Genomic DNA, 11,972 nt, shown 5'->3' with positions numbered 1-11,972 from the left:
ATAATTCTCTACGGAAATTGGCAAGACTTCCTTTATAAACGGATCAACCCCGAGAATTCAACTCGGCCAAATTCAACAACACAACGACACCAACAATCATTCCAAATCAGCCCATAACACTTACCATACCACTTGAATCATTAAACTCTCATTTCTAACATGGAATCCACATAACAACAACAACCAAAATTCCAAGAAAACGAATTCATTCCTTGACACACATAAGAGGCCATATTCGGCCAACACACCAACATACATGCTTCATGATCTTTATTCGTTTCCAACACACTAAAACAACCAAACATACTACATAAAACTTAGTTCATTCTTCAACATACAAAGTTGTCCATTTTCGGCCACAACAACATCACACAACTTCCATGACTTCCATCCATTTCTACACTTCATAACAACACTCAAACATACTAAATACAATTAATCCATTACTACTACTACACAACACACCACACGGCTACAACACTAATATGCACGGCTCAACTTTGACATCCATGATTTCATGATTTTCACCCATTTTTACATACCACAAAGATGCACAAACCATTCAAATACATGAAAAAGAGGATTAGTTCTTACCTTCTTCACTTGATTCTTCCACTCCAACAACCACTCCTTGTTGTTCTTCACCTTCTAATGAATTGAAAAGCTTAAGGAAAATATTTTTTTTTGAAAGGATTTTGATCTTCTATTTTTTTTTCTCTTTCGCCGAACACTACACCCTCTCTCTCTCTCTCTTTTCTCCAAACTTCTTGAAAACTCTAAGGATGAAGATGAAGAGATAAGATGACCTTGTCATCTTTTAATTACCCTTAATGGCCAACCATGTGGCCATGGCCCACTCCAAAGGTGGCCGGCCACATGGCCCATTTTTTTCCAATAATTTTCAACTTTCAAAATTTTCACTTTTGGTCCCAAATTTTTCCTAAACGTCCATGCCAACAAACTCATACATACATAGGTCTTACGACAAAATCGAAGGTCAAACATCTCGACTTCGCATCCCGGAATGGTCCTGACCTTAACTTATCATAGTTAACCCGAATCGTCCTGCTTGCTCAAAATACGGGATGTAACATCCTTTTTCCTTTGGAACATTCGTCCTCGAATGTTTAACTAGTCTTATAGGTCGTACAAGGACCTCGGGGAAAATTCGTTATTACCATAACACGTAGTCGTACCGCCAATCATACTCTTTTCTTTTCCTTTTTATCTCACTGCCAATTTCTCAAGTCATCTCCTTAGCTTTAATTCGAACTCTTCTACTGCTCCTTTTTCTTAGATTTCGTCCTTCAACTTTCCGATCACACACTACGCTGCAATCCTAGCTTCTCATTTGCCTCTACATCCGAATTTGCAAGATTTCCAAAAAAACTTCCTGTGGGGTCACCCATCCCGAATTTTTCTCACCCCAAGACGCTTAACCTCTAACTCCGATGAAATACGATGCTTTACCCCAGTATAATCGCGTCCGCCTTACCACATGACTTTTATCACATAATCTGGAGTAAATCAAGCCCCAATGCATTTCCGTACGCTCTCATAACACACTTACTATTTTAGCCCTCTTCGACCCTCGACGCTAACTTCTCACCTACGGACATGCCTACTCCCCATTCCAGATACCCAAATTCCCTACGGTAACAGACATACCTTGATCGGCGTTATTTGCAAATACCTACTTATCGGCTTTCGAGTCCCTACTCGCCGCTACAAAACATTCATACAACAAACACACATACATAAGAATATTTCAATAAAGGCTCATATACCTGTATCCGCATTCGGTGCCGCCTCTGGATCCCGCCTACCTGCCAAAGCGTATATGGCCAAGGACCGCCGGAATCGGACTCCGCCGCGGCCTCCGCCACGCCCCTCCGGTGCCGGCACACCCTGACCCATAGGGCGCATAGCTGCCGAAGAAGATGAACCAGCAATTGACCCGGTAGTCGCGCCGCACCGCCCAAACCAACCCTAGCCGGGCAATCCTCATCGACGGCCTTGACGGCCACCAATTAGGCACCGCTGGCACGAAACACTCTCCCGGCGAGACCTCCACAGCCGGGGGCACGAGGTCCGCGGTCTCAACTGACTGGAACCTCCGCTTGCCTGAGGACCTAAGGCCCTGGAACTCTGATCCGCCCCGGACGGTCCTACGCCGTCAAATCGCCTACTCTGGAACCCAACCCCGTGGGCCGCGACTGGTGCCCTAACTGGACACCCATACGTACCTACCCGACAGATCTGGCATACCAACAAGAAATCCCGCTTAGGCTTACATAAATTCATACGTATATAAAAATACATCGCGCGAACATATACATATATATGCATACTAAACTCGTACAGAAGGCCGTTAGGGCTATCATAATGAACGTAAATACTCGTATTGTAGACTCGTACTCACTTAACCGAACAAAGGACAACCCACAACCCACAATCATGTCTACAGCCCTCTAACATACAGAACGGAATCGAAGACGGGGACAGGCCCCGCCGTACCCAAACAGTATATATACAGAATATATGAACAACAAAAGATATATACCAAAAGTATCGGCTCCCGATCAAAGGAGCCCAAATGTACAGCCAATATCCTAAACCGGCGGCGTACCGTGCGGCGCGTCTGTACCTGTGGGCATGTAACACAGCCCCCAACGAACAGGGGGTCAGTACGAAAGTGTACCGAGTATGTAAAGCGGAAACATAACATACATAATCGAGATCAGAGTCATATATGTAAAATCATAGCAGACGGAAATACAGAAATAGAGTGACAGTAACCGATTCGTAGCGAGTCGACTTGCTGTGAGTGTACGTACGTAATCATAAGCGGAGTCGTACTTACAGTATGCATTTACGTAATCTTGTTGTGTCGCATTCAGAATTGCGGGCCGACGAGGCACAATGCATCGTATCGCAGATACGTCATGTACGTACGTACCCTTTATTTAACCGTATCTCAAATGTATATCGTATTTAATCGTAGTCCGAATCGTACGTACGTAATCGTAATGTATGTAATCATGCACGTAGTCATAATCATATACGTATATACCTACCGTATATCAAATCCCAATCACATACAGTACAGTATCCCGGCCTTTAATAAGGGACGCGGTACGAACCCGACCGTAGTACGGACGCGGTGGACAGACAAAGATCGAATCAAATGCCATCCCGGCCGCCATCTCCGTAATATCACATAATCGCATCATAATCGATCATATCGTATACAGCAGTATCCCGCCCGCACAATCCGAGGGGACGCGGTGAACAAATGCAACAGGCGTGCACGAATCACGCGAACCCGGCCCGGCGCAAGAAAGAAGCATCGAGACATCCACGATCGTATCCATGAGAAATCATATACATACAGACCGACATACGTACTTAATAAACCGAAATAGTTCGAAAATAGATCAAATCGAGAAAAAGGCGTACTATATCAGAAATGTGCAGTGTCCGTGAAGTCGAATAATGTCACGATTCAAAGACGACATAATACTCATTAGTTAACTGACGAAACATAATCAGAGGTACCCATGAAGAACGACAGAAATAGACCAATTTAAGCCATACCGGAGTATCAAGGTTTTGTGGGCCCACCTCGACCCAACCATTGTGAAGTACGTAAATTGTGGATAATAAACCTTAGGGAGTCGTCCATAACCATCTTAGAGTGTTTCGACTCCATTTATGGAAGTTGCATACTTATAGGTCATCTTAGGAGAAATTGGTTCAATCTTACTGAAGGATTTTTCGCTAATTTCAATCTCAAATCGTGAGAAGTGTATGTCATCGAGGCTAGCCGTCAAGCCTCTTAGACTCGTAACATGCCTAAAAAATAAAAGGGCAAGGCTTTACATACCTGAGCTGCGCCTTACGCTCCTCAAATCTCAATTCCCGTTTCGTCCAAAAAACTCGCAAATGGTCATCTTTACCAGCTTACTATTCATGCAAGCTAACATTTCAATCTGTTATACTTGGCTACCGAAATTTCGCAAAGACTTCCCCTATACATACCACACCCCCGAGACTTAGCTCGCCCAAAATAACAAACAACAAGCCAACAACAACATCAACAACAACAATTATCGAACTCAAACGCATTCTAACATAATTAATACTACTTTCATAAATTCATAACTTCCATTCTAAATTCAACCATGCAACCAAAAGCTACCAAATTACATTATTTTCCTTCCAAACTCATTAGCTTATAACCATAATTCGCATTTAAACCTTACTTCCATACTTATACAAAAATTCACATAAAATTCACCAAATTCTCCATAACAACATACGACCATTTTCGATGCCGTCTCAATTCATTAAACCTTTATTAATGTTATAAGAATCATAACGACACAACTAACATGTCAAGCAAACAATTCGCTTTTCATTTTAATTTCCTCATGGCTCACGGCCAACACCCATTTTTTTCCAATTCAACCCAATTCACTCACTTTCATCCCCAATGTGAATTCCTTCATAAACACAACTAGAATACAACATGAAATCCAACACATCTTACTTATATAACCACGCACACACACACGGCCATTCATACACACACATACACGCCTACACACTCCTCACACACATGCACACCATAATTCCATAATCTTCATCCATTTCAATCATTATAACATACAAATTCATTTCACAACACAAAGGCATAAAAATCTTACCTTTTCCAATAATCTCTTCTTGCCAAAACAAGCACTCCCTTGACTTGAAAATTATACCAACTTGTAGAGCACCTTAAGCTTAGTAGAAATATAGGAAAATCACAATTTTTAGACCAAGGATTTAACTCCAAGAATTTTTCTTCTTTTCTCTTTCCTTTCTTTCTCTCTTGGCCGTGCTCTCCTCTCTTTTTATTTTCTCTTGATTTTTCTTTGATTTTCTTGAAACTTCATGAAGCCATCCTCCCTTATATACATATTAACCACATGCATAATTCATTAATTTGGGGGTCAGCCATGTAATGGCCGACCACCCCTCTTGGGGCCTTAATTCTTACTTTTTTTTTTTTGGCCCAATTTTTCATGAATCATGTTTTGTAATTTCCAAAATAAATTTTCAAAATTCCAATTTTGCCCTTAGGCCTTCTCCGGTGTTTTCACGTTCAAATTTCCATAACCGACATACACATACTAAGAAAATTTCAAACATGGCCTCCTTTCTCATAAATCACAATTATTCCGAATTTTCCGATTATGCCAAAAGGCGGGATATAACAAATTGTCTCTATCCGGCACTTACATTTCTCGTATCCGCTTCCCCCCTCTAGGGGTATACTTATATTACTATCTGATCATATTCGCCTTACGCCTGCATTTTCCTCTCTCGGTCAGACCGCACTTCTGTTTCGGCGTTCCGATCCCTCTTACTATTTATCCGCTCACTTCCTTTCTCTTTCCGATATCACTATGCCAGTACTTCCCAAGTCTACCCTATAGTTGAAACGATATCAAATTACCTTATGACATTCATGCTATTCATTTTTCTTTTCACTTGAACTCCGTTGTTCGTCCGATTAATGCCTCCCGTATATCGTCACGCAACTACGAATACGTTCACCCGCTAACATAGTCACGCACGCGATCGCGCGTTCGTGGCCATATATATAACCGCGCATCTCACTCGCAAAAGATTCCCCAACGTGCTTCCAACCGGCCCTAACTCTAGTGTCGCGAGGCACCTTCTTTTTCTTACCCGATCTAGTCCGCTCCGACCTATGCGGCTCTCGTATTTCCGCCACTCAGATATTCTCGAATCCCTTTAGACTACTCTAGCTTTCCATTGCTTCTTATGTCTAAAGTTGTGAAACTTTCGTAAACTTCCTGCGGGTCACCCATTCTAGATTTCCTTATTCAAGACGCTTAACTTCGGACTACAACGAAATACAAAGGTTTCAACGTTACATAATCGTCACCACTACCGACCCTCGCCACGCACTTTCGGGGTAAAATAAAGTCTTGCGTATTTTTCGACGCCGTAGCACAATTACCGCGGCTCCCCCCGGCGTTTACCTGGCCCGCCCGCTCACTTACGGATATTACCACTTTTCATCCTAGACTCCCTAGTCCGTAATAACAATAAACACACCTTAATTATCGTTGTTTACAAATACTAGGTTACTAACCCTCACTTTTCCATCTACCGCTATTACGCAACAACATACGTACACACACATATAAGAATATAATCGAGTGAGGATTCATGTACCGTAGCCGCATCCGGCGCCCTCCCCGATCCACCGCCCTCGTCGAGCAAATACGCGTCTGCGGACCGCCGGAACTCTGGGAATCCACCGCGCCCGCCCACGACCGGCGCCGTATATCCCCGGCCGTAAGGCGCACACGTCGAAGAAGCACGAACCGATTTCCACCCGCAGGGGCCGGACACCACCTCGAACCATCCCGACACGGCATCCTCATAATACGGCCGGGACCCGCCGCAAGTAAACAAGCGCCCGCGACGCGACCCACCCCCCGTACGGCGCCGCCGCACCGAGTGGCACTCAGGCACACGGCCTCGTCCGACTCGACCCCTACCGACCGTGACCCCGGTCGGAACCTCGACCGCTCCCGAATACCCTGCATCGTCAAACCTCCCCGCCCGGAACCGGGGGTGCACTCGTGGCCGGGCCGGGACGACGACCCCGCACGCCGCCGAGGCCGCCCGCCGGAAACTTCCACGTCGCTGCAGCCCGGGATTCAGCCTCTCGTGGGCCGGCCCCGCCGTAATCTCTACCTGGCCGACGCCCCTATGTCGCTCCTCCATACCCTGGCATGCCTCGTACCGTGCAATGTCCATGCCAGTCGAGTGCCTTACCCACATACCGTCAACCGAAATAATCATCCACCCCCATAACATACCGACGTACTCGTCTACCATATCTCACAATACGAGGAGTCAGATCTCGGCCAAGGAATCGAATTTGTGACCGTACCCCGGACGCTCCTACCACTCGCCCCATGTATAAACCGTGAACCCCCGGCGCGTCCGGTCTCTCGAGGTAGAAACGGGCAAGGAAAGCCTCCACAAAACTCATCCCATGCGCGCCCCGGTGGCGCGCTCACCCCGAGAAAGCTCCCCACGTACTCAAACCACCGGCCGCACATCGTGCGCCGACACGCACGCCGTTACCCACCGACTCGCTCTCGAGGCCTTGACAAGTCGCAACCGCACGCCGCATCTCTCTAACAAACCCCCGAGGTCCTCCCAAGCCGACCCGGGTTAACTCATGACATGTGTCAAGGAAGTAACGAGCCCTCTCACCGTCACGCCCGTCCGCCCTGGGCCATCCCCACCCGCGCCGCCGTACCTCGCCCCCGCTACCAACCTCGGTGCCAGCCCCGAACCGCATCCCTCATAGCCTATCCTCCGCCCTCGTCGAGGAGCCCGAGGCTCCCGCATTCCCCATCCGGGGCGGCGGTGGAGCCGCCCGTCCCGGCGCCCTGCCGCCGCTCCGTGCCCGCGACGTGTGCGAACCGGCCGACCGGGCACAATCCTCCGCCCGCCCCACGGGCGTCCTCGGTAACTCTCTCGTCCGACCGGTCTCTCCTCGCGTGCCCCGGACTTGCCTTCCGGGCACGGCCGCCGGAGGCATTGCCGAAAACATAACACCGCAGTGGCGAGTCATCCCGATAATACCGCTCTATCGCACCTATCTAGGATCAAGCAGCAGTAACATCCCAAATGTCTCGTAGCCTGCTATAGACGTGGTGCACAAAACACGATAAACAGTGACTCTACTAGACACGCGTCCGTAGACACTCCGAGGACTAACCGCTCGATACCACTTTTGTCACGACTCAACCCCGTAGCCGTGACTAGCGCCCCTAATCAAAACTTCACGTACCAAAAGCCAAAAATAGTAACTCAGCATTTAGAAAAAAATGCGAGTTTCTCTCGTTTTCTCACTAACCAAAATTTACCCGCACACAAAATACCAAACAAGTCACACCGGCCAACATAATCATATACATACATGGGGCGAGCCTACGAGGTCGCCACTTCGCGAATAAACTTCAAACATACAATACGTGCATATACGTACGTATAGCCACACCCGGGCGTACACGTTCACGTACCTCACACAGTAGTGACAAAATCATAGCGACGGACAGGCCCCGCCGTACTCGAACAAATATACACAACGTAACAAATCCATCGTACCAAAATCATTCTACGTTTTATTTTCAAGATAGTCGAACAGGACCCTAAGCTACGGCTCACTCAAACGTGTATCCGTATGTCACGACCCAACCCCGTAGGCCATGACTAAGGTCTTCAGCCGGACACTCGATACACTTGTTATCTATAGTCATACGCTACTAAAGTACGAACGAGTCGATATGCTACAGGCAAAACATAATGCAAGTCAAAGCTACCTATCTCCTAAGAAGTTACACCATAACAATAATATCGCGCAAAAGCCGGCAAAGGTCACATATATATATATAGGGGAACGTCCCAATCCAAAACACACGCCGAGGAGGCTACCTTCATACACACCACATGATAAATACGGTTACTTAGCTACGCAAGCCGACAAGGTCGCCACTACAAATGGGTACGCCCGGACACAAGTCATAACCAAAAAGGCAAAACCACCCCGACCCACGTGACCACGGCCCTCAAGAGTGCGGTGCATCATATGACGGGCGGGGCCCCGTCGAAACCGAACGACAACATATGTACATATCAAAAGGTTATCCGAAACTATGCTCCGGAACAAAGGAGCACTCGAAATATTTGGATGGATCCCCCTGGCGGCGGATCCAAAACGAGCGTCCCCCGGGCTGGCACCCCAAGAAGGGGGTCGGTGCGGAATATGTCGGTTTTAAAGCATGAAACATAGTAAATGGAATCATTCGAGAAAAGGTGAACGGTTCAATGAACCCGAAAATTTTCCCCAAAAACTTGTTTTGAACATATTTCATCGATTTATATCAATATCACCTAGTATTTCTAATCAAAATTAAATTCTTGTATATCACATATAACGTGTCCTTTTACGTGGGGACTCGGATATAATCATAACATCTAAACGCATATACGTGTCCGGGGATGGGGACTCGGTAATAAGGAATGTATGCCCTCCGGCCCCCTCTCCAAATCATCATATATCTATCATCATCGTCATCTATATATATATATATAACGTGCCCCGCCTCGGGGGGGACTGGGTTGTCAATAGTTGTGCGCCGGAAAACCCGGGACTGGGTGAAGGATAGGGGGCACGAGCGGGGTCAAACAACCACATAAATATATAAAACATTTTCAAGATATCGGGAGCTACGGTTAGTTCAAAGGATTTTAATTTTTCTGGCTCCAACCCCTTTTCATCGGTTAGACGACGTTTCGTTGTTTTGACCAACTAGTAACAAGCAACATTGTTAGTCTTTCCCTTTCCTTTCTTCCAAACTTGTTTACTGACTTGGGAAACTTTGGACAGCTTGTATATCATTCAATTCGGTCAACTAGGCCAAACACCCTACAACAATACCTTTTCCTTTTACTACATGTTCGAAGCTTCAATCCCCAAAAAAACATTACTTCCCCAACCCAGCGGGCCCAGGGTTTTGGGGTCAAATACATCTAACTTGTTTGTTTCACTAACACCTTAATTCCATATTCAACATACATACAATATATCACAATGTGCTCAAAACAATCAAAATTTGGCACAAAACGGCCCATTTTTTAAAAAAACGGTCCCTTTGCCAATGCCATTCTTACAACTTCTCGATTTTCACTCATTTATCTACTTCAACACCTTCTCCCACCCAATATTATAAAAAAACCAAACAAAATTTCCCATTCAAGTCTACAACAAGGGCTCATTTAAACTTTAAAAAAACAATTCAAACGGGCCCAATCTAAACCCAAATTCTCATCTTGTTCCTTACATATGGTGGCATACATTTATTTACCAAAAATGCAAAATGGAACCACCGTCCCCAAAGCCCCGGGCTCAACCTCAAGTTAACCACAAAAAAACCCCACAAAAACATGCATAAATTATACTTTAAAATCTTCTAAAACAAAGAACAATGATCATTCTTACCTTGTAATTTGTCCTTAAAAGGCCGGATCTTATTATGGAATGCTACCCCCCTTTCTCTCCTAACAACTACCACTGTCCTTTTACACTTGATGAGGAATTTATCTACTTGGAAAAATTGATTTTTTGGGTAAAAATGGAGGAGGGTGTTCTCGGCGACTTTTGGAGAGCCTCTTCTCATCTTTTTTAAAAATTTTAATTGTTGAAATGAAATTCTAGTTGGGTTGTGAATCATAAATTCCCCTTTATTTGAGTCCCAAAAAAGGACTGTGTCCCCCAAAATTTTTAGCCAATAAGAGTTGGCCAAATCCCCCTGGGACCCACCGGCCCCTTTGGCTCACTAATGATGTAATTAAGTTCTTAATCTCACTTAGTCATCCTCTTGGTCAAATTTAAACCTTATTTCCAAAAATGTTCTTATACCAAACGAAATTCATAGGCTATTTGACGCTAAACGAAATCGGGGATGAAAACCCTTCCCGGAACCCTAAAACCGCCTTGTCTTTTTGGTTGCTTTATTTGTCCCCATGTAAAGATACGGGACATAACATTCTTCCCCGCTTTAGGAAATTGTCCTCGAATGTTGTCCTAACCCCCGGTTTATAAGAATCGGGGGGGGTTCTTTTCCCTAACCCTAGATTGATGGATCATTTCATATTTAAGCAAGGAGTTTAGATTACCCAAACGTAGTAAAAAAAGGGGGTATTTCTTTTCTCGTCTCGGCCCCCGGTCTCTCTTTTTGTTTTATTCCCCCTTCTTTAACAAACATCTTTGGTTGCAAATTGATCGACGGTCGTTGCCCTCGGTAACCCGTAGACAACTTTTGTTGGAAATCTCCGGGAAACAACAGACGGATCACCAACATTTCGAAGCATGGAACTGGAATACCCGGGTGCACCCCCCAAAGGGGGGAGATCTAATTCGTAGGGAACTTTTCCCACCTTTCGGATAACGATAAGGGCCAGTATCTCGGACTCAAATTTCCTTTCTTCAAACCTTAACACCCCTGGGTGGCCCCAAAATACCCTCGCCGGCCGGAATTCTGGGGGTCGACGTCGATTTCGCATCGACCTGTCGACTCGGCCCCGGTAAACTCTCTCGAATAAGTTTCACTTTATCGGCCCCCTTTTAATCATTACGGGCCTATCACTTGGTTTCCCCGTCAAACCGCCATGGGTGATCCCCCTCGCCATGAGCCTCGCGGTGCCATCCCCGGGTAACGGGAGGTTTTTTAGGCGAAAAATCGATAAGCGCCGGTGATGCGTGCGACCCACTGTAGGCGCGACCGTGCCGGGGCATTGTCCATCTGAATTAGCAAAATATTAAAGATAAATAGAAATCATAATTTAACAAAAGGGCAGTGGGCATGCGCCGGGCCGATAAGGGGCAAAAACATAACAAAAACTAAGCGTCGCTCTCACGAAACATATACGAACCCCACCACTGCACGGGCCCCTCGAACAAAACTAATCATATGACGGGGCGGGGCCCCCCCTCCCCAAAATACGTACTATGCAGAAAAATATTATCCCAAAAAACGGGCTCGGACAAGGAGCCTCCCGGGAGTAGATAACCCAAGCAACGGATCCCAAACGTCGTACGGGCGGCCGCGCGCCCCCAAAGGAAAGGGGTCGTCGAAAAAAGTGCGAATATGTAAACGGGGAAAGTAATAAATAAAATCAAAATCGAAAGGAAAGTGCGGAGGGCGAAAATCAGGGGAATCAAAAATCTCCGGAAAATCATAAGTAATGCTCGAAAAACATATCGGCCGGGCCCCCGGGGACTCGGTGAACGAAAAGGGGGCTCCCCACTCGCGCCAAAACACGGCTACTTCGGGGTAAGGAATACTCGAAACAAATCATAAAACCCGTAC

The sequence above is a fragment of the Lycium ferocissimum genome, chromosome 11 (genome assembly GCF_029784015.1).
Source record: "Lycium ferocissimum isolate CSIRO_LF1 chromosome 11, AGI_CSIRO_Lferr_CH_V1, whole genome shotgun sequence".
NCBI classification, from domain to species: Eukaryota; Viridiplantae; Streptophyta; class Magnoliopsida; order Solanales; family Solanaceae; genus Lycium; species Lycium ferocissimum.
Note: the sequence above shows the minus strand (reverse complement) of the source record.